The 12,854-nt window shown below is 32.4% G+C and overlaps 1 long non-coding RNA gene across 1 annotated transcript; it reads right to left on the reverse strand.

Moving 5' to 3' along the window:
• Nucleotides 1-5,868: 5,868 nt before the first annotated feature.
• Nucleotides 5,869-10,915, reverse strand: LOC148626559 (uncharacterized). Its single transcript, XR_015920212.1, has 4 exons — nucleotides 10,784-10,915; nucleotides 9,277-9,373; nucleotides 8,579-8,662; nucleotides 5,869-6,199 (listed from the first exon to the last, which is right to left on the reverse strand). It is a non-coding gene; the product is annotated as an uncharacterized LOC148626559 (long non-coding RNA).
• Nucleotides 10,916-12,854: the final 1,939 nt, after the last annotated feature.

The raw sequence follows: 12,854 nt of genomic DNA on the forward strand, positions 1-12,854 counted from the left end.
TTGATGTTTCATTGGCGTGTAAAAGCGTTGACCGTAGCCATTTTTTTAAAGTTCCACCGGATGAATTACCGAAACATCGGGACAGTTTAAACACGTCAAAATACCGTAAATCGGGAAATTTTCGCGCCGTATTTTTTCGCGATTTTTGCGATCAATCAACTTTTTCGCGGGTTTAAATTCGAAATCGTTCCCCGGATCATTGTAAAATGGTCTTCGAAGAAAATATTCGCGACAGTTTAATTTAAGTGTTACAGGTGTTATCGCTAAAGCAGCGAAAATAAAACTACCGCGGAAATTTCACGGTTTACTGTAAATTGAAAAAAAAACATGGCCAGAACGTGAAAACCGAAAACAAAGACGATCTGCATACACAATGAAGCATACTGAATAGAACGGATAACATATAAAAACTATATAAGATAAGTAAAATAAGAAATCACACAAAAAACTGAAGCACTAGCAATATTAACCGGAAAAGACATCAGGTGGAAAGAAATTGAAGACGAAGTAAAATTTTTGCTACCAATCCCAAAATTTCTCATGATGGTCAAGCCGCAATAATTGTAATTCGTTATCAACCTGTCATAACAGCGTGACAGTTTAAAGTGTGTAGGATCTGTTCTCATTTCGTACCATAAGTTAGATCGTAATATAGTTCTTGCGTTACACAGTTCTGTTCTATAAATAAACACGGAAGACCTTGTTTTAATGCATATGAAGAGAAAAATAAAAGTATCTCTCGCTCAATACTTAGCTTGAATATTATAATGAATAAAAACAATTTATCATTAATATATTTCACACGTATTTCGTTACAACAAATATTTTAAAATTTAGTTTTGAATTGTTAAAACAAATATTATTTATTTTCGGTAAGTTAATCCCATTGCATATTGTATTGTTTTTTTTCACTCTGTATTTGTATGGCATTTGTATATATTTGACCAAAAAAAGAAATTGGACTAGTGACGCATGACCCTTGTACCTAATATTGAAAATATTTCAATTATTCAAGTGCAATGTTAATTATCAAATGGACTTTACATATGAAAAAAAAGACCACTATGGGTTCCGTTTGATTTTGGGGAAAAACAATTTCATACACATCTAAAATAATCTTAGCAGGTTTTTTCCGGTGTGCTATTTCTATTTCGTAAATTTGAGGCCGTCATTGCAGAATTGTTTTCTTTGAAGTACTAGAGATGGCTTCGGGTAAGATACAGTAGAAATGTCGACTAAATCGTAACTTCAAGTAAATTTTTAAATGTGTCCGTTCTGTATATATCTAATTCTGTCAACGAAATAACATAGCATATCTCATGAAAACGTTGCCAAGAATGGTCGTTCAAAATTGATTGCTTACCTTGAATTATTTTGTTGAATGCATTTACTGAATCTAGACTTAAACATAGAAAAAGGTATTCACCCACATGCAATGAGTGGTCATATATTTGTTAAGAGAATTGATTTGGTCCGAATGATTATTGGTCTACTTGTATTAATAATTAGAATAATATTTTATATTTATTCATTACACGCACGCATAACTTTTCCAAAAGATAATATCTGGCATTTAGCTTTAAACTTGTTCTCATTGTGCCTTGCACGCTAAAGCAACTGATAGCAATTTATTTTCATTTTTCACCTTACTATGACAAATATAATAATAATTATAAAAAATCTTCCCTGCTACACATTTCTCATAATGTAATATATGAGCACACCTTTCGAGTTTACCCATTTCATGAGGTAAAGCTTCTCTTCTAATACTTTAACACATTTATGCCCTATTTCCGTTTCCTAGACAACCCGATTCTAGTTGTCATCATTGGGATTCGGAAAAAAATCGTTACATAAAAGATAGGTGGTGTGTAAAATGAAACCGCAAGTCTGATTTTGAAAAAAAAACCGTACATTTTTATAATATTGGATCGTAATTATGATTTTAGAAGAAAACATCTGATCATCACTTTGTGGAAAGTTTAATCAACAAACTTTACAATAAAGTGGACATTTTTTCAGTTTTGTGGTACATGTAGAAAAATGTTTCTTTTAAATCCAATTTAATCATTTAAGTGGAACTCACAAATTTTACAATTATCGCAGAAAAATGATCTACACCATTACCTCGACATGCTGTAAAAAAATTAAGCAATTATCTGCAGTTATTAGGTTTGTATGCGCATTGGAAGTTATGTTACTATTGAATATAAACGGATATTCACAGTTTCTTTATTCCGTTAAAATGCAACGGGGAGACAAAACATGTAAGTTTGGAGATCAATACCAGATAAACATGTTTGACACTTAACAAACTTGAATAAAGGAACATTTTTTACTCGACATGAAAATGTGTCACCATATTAGTTCTTGAGAGAAAATGTATGATATTCTACTGATAAGATTGAGTTTTTCGTGATTCGATTGAAAAAAAGACATGCAGACCTCGTTTGTGAAATTGAGGATGTTATGAAATTAAAAAGTACGTACATGTGTAATAAAATGTACGAAAATGTTCTTCAATTGTTCTTTACAATCCTGATCCTCATTACAATCAAGTTGCAATACTAGATATCCATGATTGATTTGCTCACGGAGGAGTATTACCATTTCTTATAAGTCACGACCATACTTAAGCATTATAACAAGGTAAAATAAACTCTTATTCACATTGCTGACGATCCACTGTCCACGAGAAGCGACGGTTGTATTATACCATCTTTCACAACATTCAATGACTAGTGAATTCATTCAACATTGATTTTGTCTGCAAAACGTATTACATCCAATGTTTCATCAGAGGTAGAAGTAGAAAACAATAGCAGTGATAAGACCTATACTGCTACCACAATCTCCAATGAAGAGATAGTCGGAAACCATAAACATGTGCTATCCTCTTTTGGTCTGTCTGCCAAAGACGGTTATTCTGATTTACCGTCTATGTACTGGATTTCTAAACTCCAAAAGAATCCATACTAACAACGCTACATAGCAGAATCTGCAAAGTGTCCACCAAATCCATTTTAAAATTTTAACGTCTACACTCACAGCTGTCAAAGATGGTCTCCAGTCCTACCTGGACACTTATTACTCCCGTAGTGGTATTAATTCAATGTGGATCCTGATAAGTTCGATAGATAGTCTGGAGACCCTCATTTCAAGATTATTATCAGAATACAATAGCATTACAATCTATGATTTTCCAACACTGTATACTTCTATTCCCCATACTCAATTTAAATCCCGACTCAAAATTATCATACATCGTTGTTATTCCAAAAAAAGAAGTTTCACATAGATACATATATGTAGTTCTTGGTAGAGATTTCTCAAACATTTTAAAAATAATTCCAAATCATTTTCAAAATATACAGAACAAGATCTTTTCGTAATACCAGAATTTTTGATTAACAACATATTTGTCCTGTGTGGTGGACACCTTTTCAATTAACGGTTGGCATTACAGTAGGAAAATCATGTTGACTTTAGGTCTGATCTGATCCAAAAGAAGGAAAGAGTAATCAAGGGAACCAAGTTTATAGCGGTAATCAAAAGAATGTAATCCAGGGACAAAGACCAGACATTGAAAACTTACATACACAACAAAGAACATAAAGTAACTAAAATCATACATACAAAGTAGCAAAAGCAAATGAGCAACTCGGACTTCACTAAAAACTGAACATCGTTTAGCTGGATCCTTTAATATCAGTTATCGCTATAAAGATTACTTATTTTCGTTAAATAAACCTATTTTCGGGGACTTGATACATCGCATCTACCCAAAGAATTTGAGATAAAGGATTATAGACTGTGAAATCAGCCTCATTTGTTGACCTTCACTTAGAAATTCATGGTAAAAAATGCAGTAATGCAGAGATTAAATGTTGGTCTTTTCAATTGCTCATATACTTGTGTTACTTTGTATGTATTATTTTAGTTACTTTATGTTCTTTGATGTGCTTGTTTTCCACGTCTGGACTTTGTCCCTGGATTACATTCTTTTGATTTCCGCAAGAATCTTGGTTCCCTCGATTACTCTTTAAGACGAATTGACATTTCGCTCGCAGATGAGATAATTCATAGTTACAGTAGAATGCTAGTGAGTGATCTTCATTTGATGAAGGAAATTACAGTTAGTTGAAAATGACCCGTTCCAATTTCAATACAAATCAAGCTCTCTAGGTAAAAATCTACCCTACATTACAATGCTTTTTACTAAAGTACCACATATATAAAGTATATATATCAAGGATTATTCTGCATGTTAGTGTTTTAAAAAAGAAATATTATTAAAACAAACAAAAACAAGTTAGGTGAATTCCATGATCATCGCACACAATACAGATAATATACACTAATACCACCTCTTACAAAACCTGGCCACTACAAACAAAATATTGACTATCCTAAGAATATTTAGCCGTCCAATATGGTATTTAGCTGCCCAATACGGCTTTTATCCGTCCAATACGTCATATTGGCCTGGTTAAAATCCATATTGGTCTAGGCCAATATGACGTATTGGACTAGTTAAACTGGCAAATATTTTCCCGGGAAATTCATGTTAATCGAACTTTACATGAAATTCACATTAACTTCACATAAAAGTAACATGATTTTCGTATGAAATTCACTCGGACCAATAACTGAGCCAATATAGAAAACCTTTTGCAATAACACTATATAAATACACACGCGTTTTGTTGCATAGTCGTTTTTCTCGTATGCTCATAACAGTTCGATCACAAGTCTGTCACTGAGTGCAATATTCATCAAGAAGACAAAAAGATCATTTTCAGATACGTCGGTCATACATAATTAATTATTTTTTCTTCCAGTAAAGCAAAGTTTATACTTAGACAGAGACAATTCACAAAACAAAAAGCTGCAAAACAGCAATAAAAAAACTAAGTCGACTCTTAGTGTCGACTGAAAATCTGCACCAATAAAACAATTACGACCGCTAGCTGCGAGGAAATTATGAATGAGTAATCAAGGGAACCAAGAATCTAGCAGAATTCGAAAGAATGTAACCCAGGGACAAAGACTTTTTAGGGCAATGATATCTTGATCATAGACTAAAATGAACACTTTAAAAAATGCAGTTTCCATTTGACAAACAGCTCCAATCTTTCATTCTTTACCACCAGATTTAACCGTCACCGTACATCAAGATAGTTGTCTTACAAGAAGTAGAAGTCTTTTTTTAAGTGGAGTTGCTTCTGTTGTTGTTCTTTGTGTATTTTTGTTTCACTAGTTTCATTGTTGTTAATGTGTGTGTTGCACTAAAATTGTAGATGAAAAAAAGCAAAATGTGAAAATTTAGCCGTATTGTGTTAAAATAGCTCATTTCATGAGACTCTTTTATGTAGAAAATATAGAGGGCATTTGTCGAACTCGTTCATATTTATACAAAAGTGCCCTTCTGTACAATCACAACTCCTAACAAAAGATCATAACTTCCGCTCTACACCTAATCCTCTCATTTTTGTGAAATTGTTTTTGAAAACATTAGAAGTAGAGTTTTATTCCCTCCTTGTGACTGAATTATTACACAACAGCTTGTATTTTTTGTATACCAGTATTCAGATAATATTTTACTTTTAAAAAAGAAATTGAAAATTTCAAAGAGTAAATTGAAACTTTGGCAAATTAGTAGGCCTTAATCTGGTGTTAGGGAATTTAACCCTTCAGAAAAAAAAAATACTTTAGATATAAGGGATTGAAAATTATTTTAACTGCAGAAAAGAATCGTGCATCATAAAACTATATTTAATTAAACAGTAACATAAAACTATGTATTTACGACAATAAATGTATCTTTGATAAATGAATACACATGTAAAAAAAAACTATACGGGAAAAGAAAGTAACCATTTTATATATTACGGGAAGAGCGGTTGGCATATCTTATTCTTTTCTCAATTCAATGCATTTCCTTTGCCACACTGGTTATCTTCTTTATAACAAATCAAATGTATTGCTCTTGGTGTTTCATAGAATTATTTCAGACCTTACCTGTTGGCACCATAATGCCCTTAAAATGAAATTGTTGCTTCCTTAATCAAGAAATGTAAGTCGATATTTCAGTGAATATTGTGCAGTGCAATATATTCGGAAAATATTCTTTTTTTTTGTAGTCCAATTTGTTATCGTAGTTTGTCACGCTCACGTCAGTCAAATAACCAAACTTTATCTGTAATAGAGAAATTGAGACGTGAAAAAAATTACAATGTTAAAACGAAACTATAGAAAAAAAAAATGATGCGCAGGTTAGTTATTTCCTTTCAACATTAATATCGTCTAGCAAAAATGAATTCTTCGAATGTGTTTTTATACGATTTTCAAACCAGTTGCAAGAGTCGCACTCTGTGTATCAATAATCTAAAGGAAACTGCTCCATTGTAGGATTTTAAGCAGTTTTTTTACTGTGCTTAATGTTATATATCACATGCAGGTAAATATTTTCACAAACATTTCACATGATGATATAGTAAATAAATTCATGTGAATCAAGCCACCACATAAATTCATTTGCCTCTTACTAGTTATATTTTTGTTGTTAAAAAGAACTTGACATGACCTTATTTTGCTAGAGTATATATGCCCGTCTTTTGATAGACGTATAACTGCATACCGCCGTTTATATTATTGATCAAAGAGTAATCTAGAGAAGCAAGATTCTTGCGGAAATAAAACAAATCATGTACTGCAAGGATAAAGACCAGACAGGGAAAACAGACATACACAACAAAGAGCATAAAATAACCAAAATAATACATACAAAGTAACAAAAGTAGATAAGCAACTCAAACTCCACTAAAAACTGGGAGCACGGACCAGGTGCACCGGAAGGATGAGCGTCCTCTTTCCCAAGTCCAGGGTAGACGAAAGAGAAAAGGAAAACTATGACACGTTGATCAAATCAGTTTTCATGGTGCAGATGAGTACACCGTAACGATCCACGAGTTCACGATGACGACCATAAAACTTCTGTAGTGATGACTTAAATCTTGTAGCAACATTACCCTGTTCCAGAAACCTTATTGTCAGAAATCTAGCGCGATACAAACAGTCTTCGTAGTTTTACGGCAAGCTTTGGTATAACGTATGAGTTGTCATGTTGTGATATGAAAAATCCATACGCACGTGCTGAAAGGCTGTTGCCACAGATGAAAGGAAAGTTGACAATGCGGAATGCAAAGTCATCGCGTTTGTCGGTTAGTTTGGTCAATAGTTTTCCTTTTCCATCGATCTCTACGTGTAGGTCAAGATATGAGGCTGACTTCATAGTGTCTGTCATATCCTATATCTCAAGTTGTTTGGGGTTGATGCGCTGTATAAAATCCCCGAAACTAAGATTGTTTAACGAAAATATATCATCTATATAGCGGAAACTGAGATTAAAGGATCTAACTAAAAATGTTTCAAAGGAACGGGAAGTCCCTTAAAAGTTTGATACCATTGATAAGAATTAAAGTAGATATTTGATAGTCAGAAATAGTAATTACCACTGAAAATTCGACTTCCCTCATACTTAAACATTTAGTCCTATAGGCCATTACATTAAAAAGTTCTATTCACCGAATTCAAGGTGTAATGTAAACAGGTAGAGCCTCGGTTTCAGATAATAGCTATCGAAACATCAAAGTTTGAACAATTTGACCACTAAACTACTACGGAATAAACATAAAATGTATCCTTTGAACAGAATTCACCTGTGCAGACAAAGTTTACCGATGTAATAATAAACTGGTTCCCTGTATCAGACATGTAGTACATTTACACACTGTCTGTCTATTACAAAGTTAACAATAACTAAAATGTTATTGTTTTACTAACAGTAGACACTAGCATATTTTTTTAGGAGCTATATGTATTTGTATAAATATCTCACCGCTAGGAGCAGGGATTGTAGACAAACGTACAGATTTTTCATTTGATATAAACGTTTGTTTTGAAACAGACTTTGTCTTCTTCATGTATCAAACAAAAAAACTGAAATGAGTCGATTAACGGAGGGCCACCGTGGTGAATACTAAAATAAATCAATTCTAATTTTAGTTTTGCCAAAAACCAATTTGAAATTTGATTACCTTATACCATTCGGATGTTCAAAGCACGGAATGTCATGCAAATGCTTTACCTATCAAGATGAATATACATGTACACATATATGTTAACTAATGAACTTTATTGATTGATATAATACTTTACTTTAGTTTTGCTTTCCTCGTTTGTCCACCCCGGACTTGGCTTTCTATGACCAACTCGGCGGGTGTTTCTAGAAAAGCAGAGGACGCTTACCCTACCGGTGCACCTGGTCCATGCTCCCAGTTTTTAGTGGAGTCCAAGTTGCTCATTTGCGTTTTTTACTTTGTATGTATGATTTTAGTTGCTTTATGTTCTTTGTTGTGTATGTCTGGTTTTTGTCCCTGGATTACATTCCTTTGATTACCGCTATAACCTTGGTTCCTTTGATTACTCTTTTACTGGTCGATCCGTTTGAGGAGACAGAATCGGAAAGGGTATACCTTGAATTAAGGGTGAACTCGATAAAATACATTGTACTCACTCATTTTTACAAAAACAACACCAAATAAGGAAAATGATCCCAGCCAGAACAAGCAGTGCTCCGACACAAATACCAACAATAACTCTGTAATATAGTGCACGCATTAGAATAATAAAACCATGTGACGTAAGATGCCTACGTAGAAAGGTAATTCGACATTTCGTGGTCTCTCTTAGTTTATTATTTCGTTTTCCAATCACATGAATATGTCCAATATAATAAGTGTTATTATTAAAGACCTTATATATATTACTTATATGCATTAATTAAAATGTCAGCCAGCCTCTACAGGCTTACGATGCACTTTCTTTTCAAAATTTTCAAAATATCAATATTCGAACACTTTCAAAAAATAAGGTAAAGGTTTAAAATTGAAACCAAATGTTTTATAGGAAGATCCATCTAAATACAATTTCAGATAGTTTGTGCCTCATTTTTAACGGTTTCACTGATGCACTTGTTGACAATTTTCGTATCGACACTGAGTAAAAGTTTTAGTATTTGTTCATCTGGTAGCGTGGTCAAGTCACATTGGTTTCGGACAAAATCAGTTTAATGTTCTAAATTGTCAATATTCTATTATTTTAATGGCAGGGATAGATAAACAAAGAAATACTAAGTAGAAAGGTATGTGTTATTCATTTCAACATGTTTTGAGTTCGAATTTAGACTCCCCTAAAAAGTCTTGATTAAGTTACCCAATCGATGTGCATGTGCCATCACTACTATCACAAACATATCCACTTAAGCAACACTTTTCTCCACAGGCTGTAGATGTACCTGGGCAATTGTCGCCTGCAAATAAAAATCATAAGCATTATTGGGTATGGATTTCAGTTTGCGTCGTAATTAGACGTTTCTTTTTTCTTCAAATCTCTCGTGACATTAACCCGCCGATGGAATATCATCAAAGGAAAAGATATGTTTTATATAAAGAATTATTGTAGATATAACCAAGCGACAGACTTAGATTGTTTTCCATGCTTATTCTTTCTGACGAATTTTGTTTCTCAACCGGGTTTTAGTTGGGTCAGTACTGCTTTTTTGGATATACATAATTTGCAAATTATGTCCATTTTAAGTTTGTTTTTGGCTTTATTTTTGGTTCGTTAATTGCGACTCCTTAGTACTTTCGTATTCAATTTTCTTTCGTTCCTGTTGTATTGTAAAATTATATAGGAATTGTTTTTTAACACAATTCTGTTAATGTTTTACGATAAGTATATTTTTAAAGAGTGATTGCTGACTAACATATTCCATTCTTTATAGCTACTTACCAGCTATGTTCACTGTATTAGATGTATTTATTAAGCACTTATGGGTATTTAAAAAGTATGGATTTAATTTGGAGATTTATTTAAAATATTCCAGTCAATTTTTAAACCGCTACCAAATAATATCTGACAAAGAAACCTCTTCAAACGTTGCTACGTCAGCTAAATAGTAGAGGTTACTTTATCAGATTCAAGCTCAAGAAGCGCAAAGAAAATAATGAATGGTGATAATTGTTTTGTCTATGGTGACTCTTAACTGTCAAATTTTGGGATATTCACCAACAGCTAGTTGGGTTTAGTTATTTGACACCATGCGTGCGTAAGGAAGACATTCTTATTACAGACAAGTAATGATTCGTGAACCAATGGCCGATTACCATGCATGTCATCAACTTAAACAAAATATATTCTGTCATTAGTAGACTTTCTGATTTGGAGGAATATTATGCACATATAATTCAACGACAAAATATATAATAGTTTAACAAACCATTTAATTATTTAAAGCGTTGTATAAAGTAGTATTTTGTGCTACTTTCTACTAAAGATCCATATATTTTCAGAAAACAATACATTTATCACCCACTTAAATAAACACAATCAAGAACGATAATCTAACAACGGGCCAATTTCATAAAAAAATAAATTTTATCTCATAAAATGCAACATTTGGAAGAAAAAAATTAGACTTTGTGGTTTGTAGCCAATTCTAAATTAAAAGTAAAAGTAAAATTGGTGTTTTCTGTGTAGACCAGCTGAAATAAGCTACATTCTAGAAAAGTATACATGTGTTAATATCATTTAAAAAAAAATACTTCAAACTTGTGTTGATTTTTTGTTGGTTTTGGTTTGTGCATCTGCCATATTTTTGAATTCGAATCTTGAATTTTAAAAGTAAAGTGTTTGTATAAGATTTTAATTAGTAACTTACCATTTTCAAGTGACACACAATTTAAACAGCTTTGACAAGAGGGACTTTCATGTTTAAATAAATACTTGCACCAAGCTTCAACGTCTACAATTCAAATAAAAATGCAGATTACAATTATAGTTCACACTGAGAAATACGCCAGAATGTTTTAACCCAAACCGAGTCAGTTCAATTGTTTTTCATATGTTTGATGGCAATTCAAAGTTTTAATACATTGTGGCTTATCAGGTTAATTCAGCATAAAATGTAATAACAATAAATTATGGTCGCACATTACAGTCTACATACAATACGTGTTTACATCATTTTCAAGAAAGGTTTTGAAATATTAAAAAATCTTTTAGGACAGGGATTTTCTGATTATAGATTGAACTAAGCACTTCAAAGTTATTGTGGTCGTCAGAATGACTTGATTGACTGATATGACCCATTATTTTACCATGCTTGACCTTCAACGTCCAGCCCAACCGGTATCTGAAACAACAACCTCCGATTTTAGTGGGGTTGGTTCTGTCCGTTTCTATGTTGTCTAGTGGTGTTCCGGCATTGTTTTGTTCTGTTTGGACGATCCCCAGTTTGTCAATACTTTACCAATTCGTTATACTTATATGTTGATAATTTGCATTAAATATTAAATGAACTTCATTATATGTTCTATTCATTTGTTTCACCTGCTTTGAATGAATGAATGGATGACTTAGCTTTATATGAATTTCACTGCACGAATATCCTTCCTAAAAATTACATTTGCTACTTTCTGAGACAGAGCTTTTACTTATTTTCATTGTTCCTTGTTTGAAAATAGAACTTATCATTTTGATTTTATTTCTGACTTTACTAGATGGAAACGAATAGAAATTATTTCCTCTATAAATCATTTACCATAGATTTGCTAGTGACTTTCATTTCTACAGTCGACAGTAGTATACGTCGATTAATCGCAGACAGTACATTTTAAAATATTCAGTATTTCAATAGAAATTGAAACTTTACATTAACGAATCATGATTATAACTGTTTATGTATTAATTTTCGAGGTGTAATAAATTCCGATATTTTTGGTTGGACTGAAAACTGTAAGATTTTCAATACTATAAATCCCTTATCATTTTTATGAAACTGCCAAAATTAACCCGCCTATATTTCATTTGATAAAATAAGCTAAAATTAGCAATCGCAAAAATTAATAGGCTTACGGCATATAAGCTTGTCTTTATACATATAACAGATCCAAACAGTGAAATTGGTAAATAAAAGTATGGAGAGCAGTACCAGGCACTTACTTTCGATATTTCATGAAATTGAAACATGGTTTATTTCTGACTTGGCATTAGATTGTGCCAATCGGTTAATTTTTTTCACAAAGAAAAGATATGATATGTGTAATTAATGTTCACGACCCTTAGCATTCTGCCGACAATCAAGCTGCAATAATTAAAAACGCGCCATCGATCTGTTTGCGATCGCTGGACAGTTTGACGTGGGTAAAAAGTAGTCCGTAATTTGTCCCATAAAGAAGATTGGAATACAGTTTTTGCATTATACAGTTATATAAATAAACACGGAAGGTCTTGTTTAAATGCATATGTAGAGAAAAAGAAAAGTGTCTGTTACTTAATACTTAGCTTAAACATGATAATGAATTCGAACAATTTATCTATATACAATTTATAAGGTATTGTGTTACCACAGACATGTTCTATTGTTATAAAAACAAATAACAAGTATTATAATTGTTATAAGTTAATCCCATTTCCATTGAATCGTGTTTCACTTTGTTTGGTATTTGTATGCATTTGACCGAAATATTGGACTAAAGACGCATGCAATTGTTTCAACTCAAATTTCGAAATAATGACAGTACACATATACTTAATTATCACTTTATGAAGACATGTTTATCTAAGTTAAATGGTAATTATTTATTTTTCATTGCTGTTTATATGAAAAGAGTATGGTTTTCAAGTGATTTTGGGAAATAGGCGGTTTCATGCATTTTTATATTCTCGAACAAGGGTAACAATAAAATTACCGAACACTAATCTGATCCATGATCAAATCAAGTCCAAAA

Source organism: Perna viridis, chromosome 2 (genome assembly GCF_037379345.1).
Source record: "Perna viridis isolate PV_CMFRI_1.1 ecotype Kerala chromosome 2, ASM3737934v1, whole genome shotgun sequence".
Taxonomy (NCBI): Eukaryota; Metazoa; Mollusca; class Bivalvia; order Mytilida; family Mytilidae; genus Perna; species Perna viridis.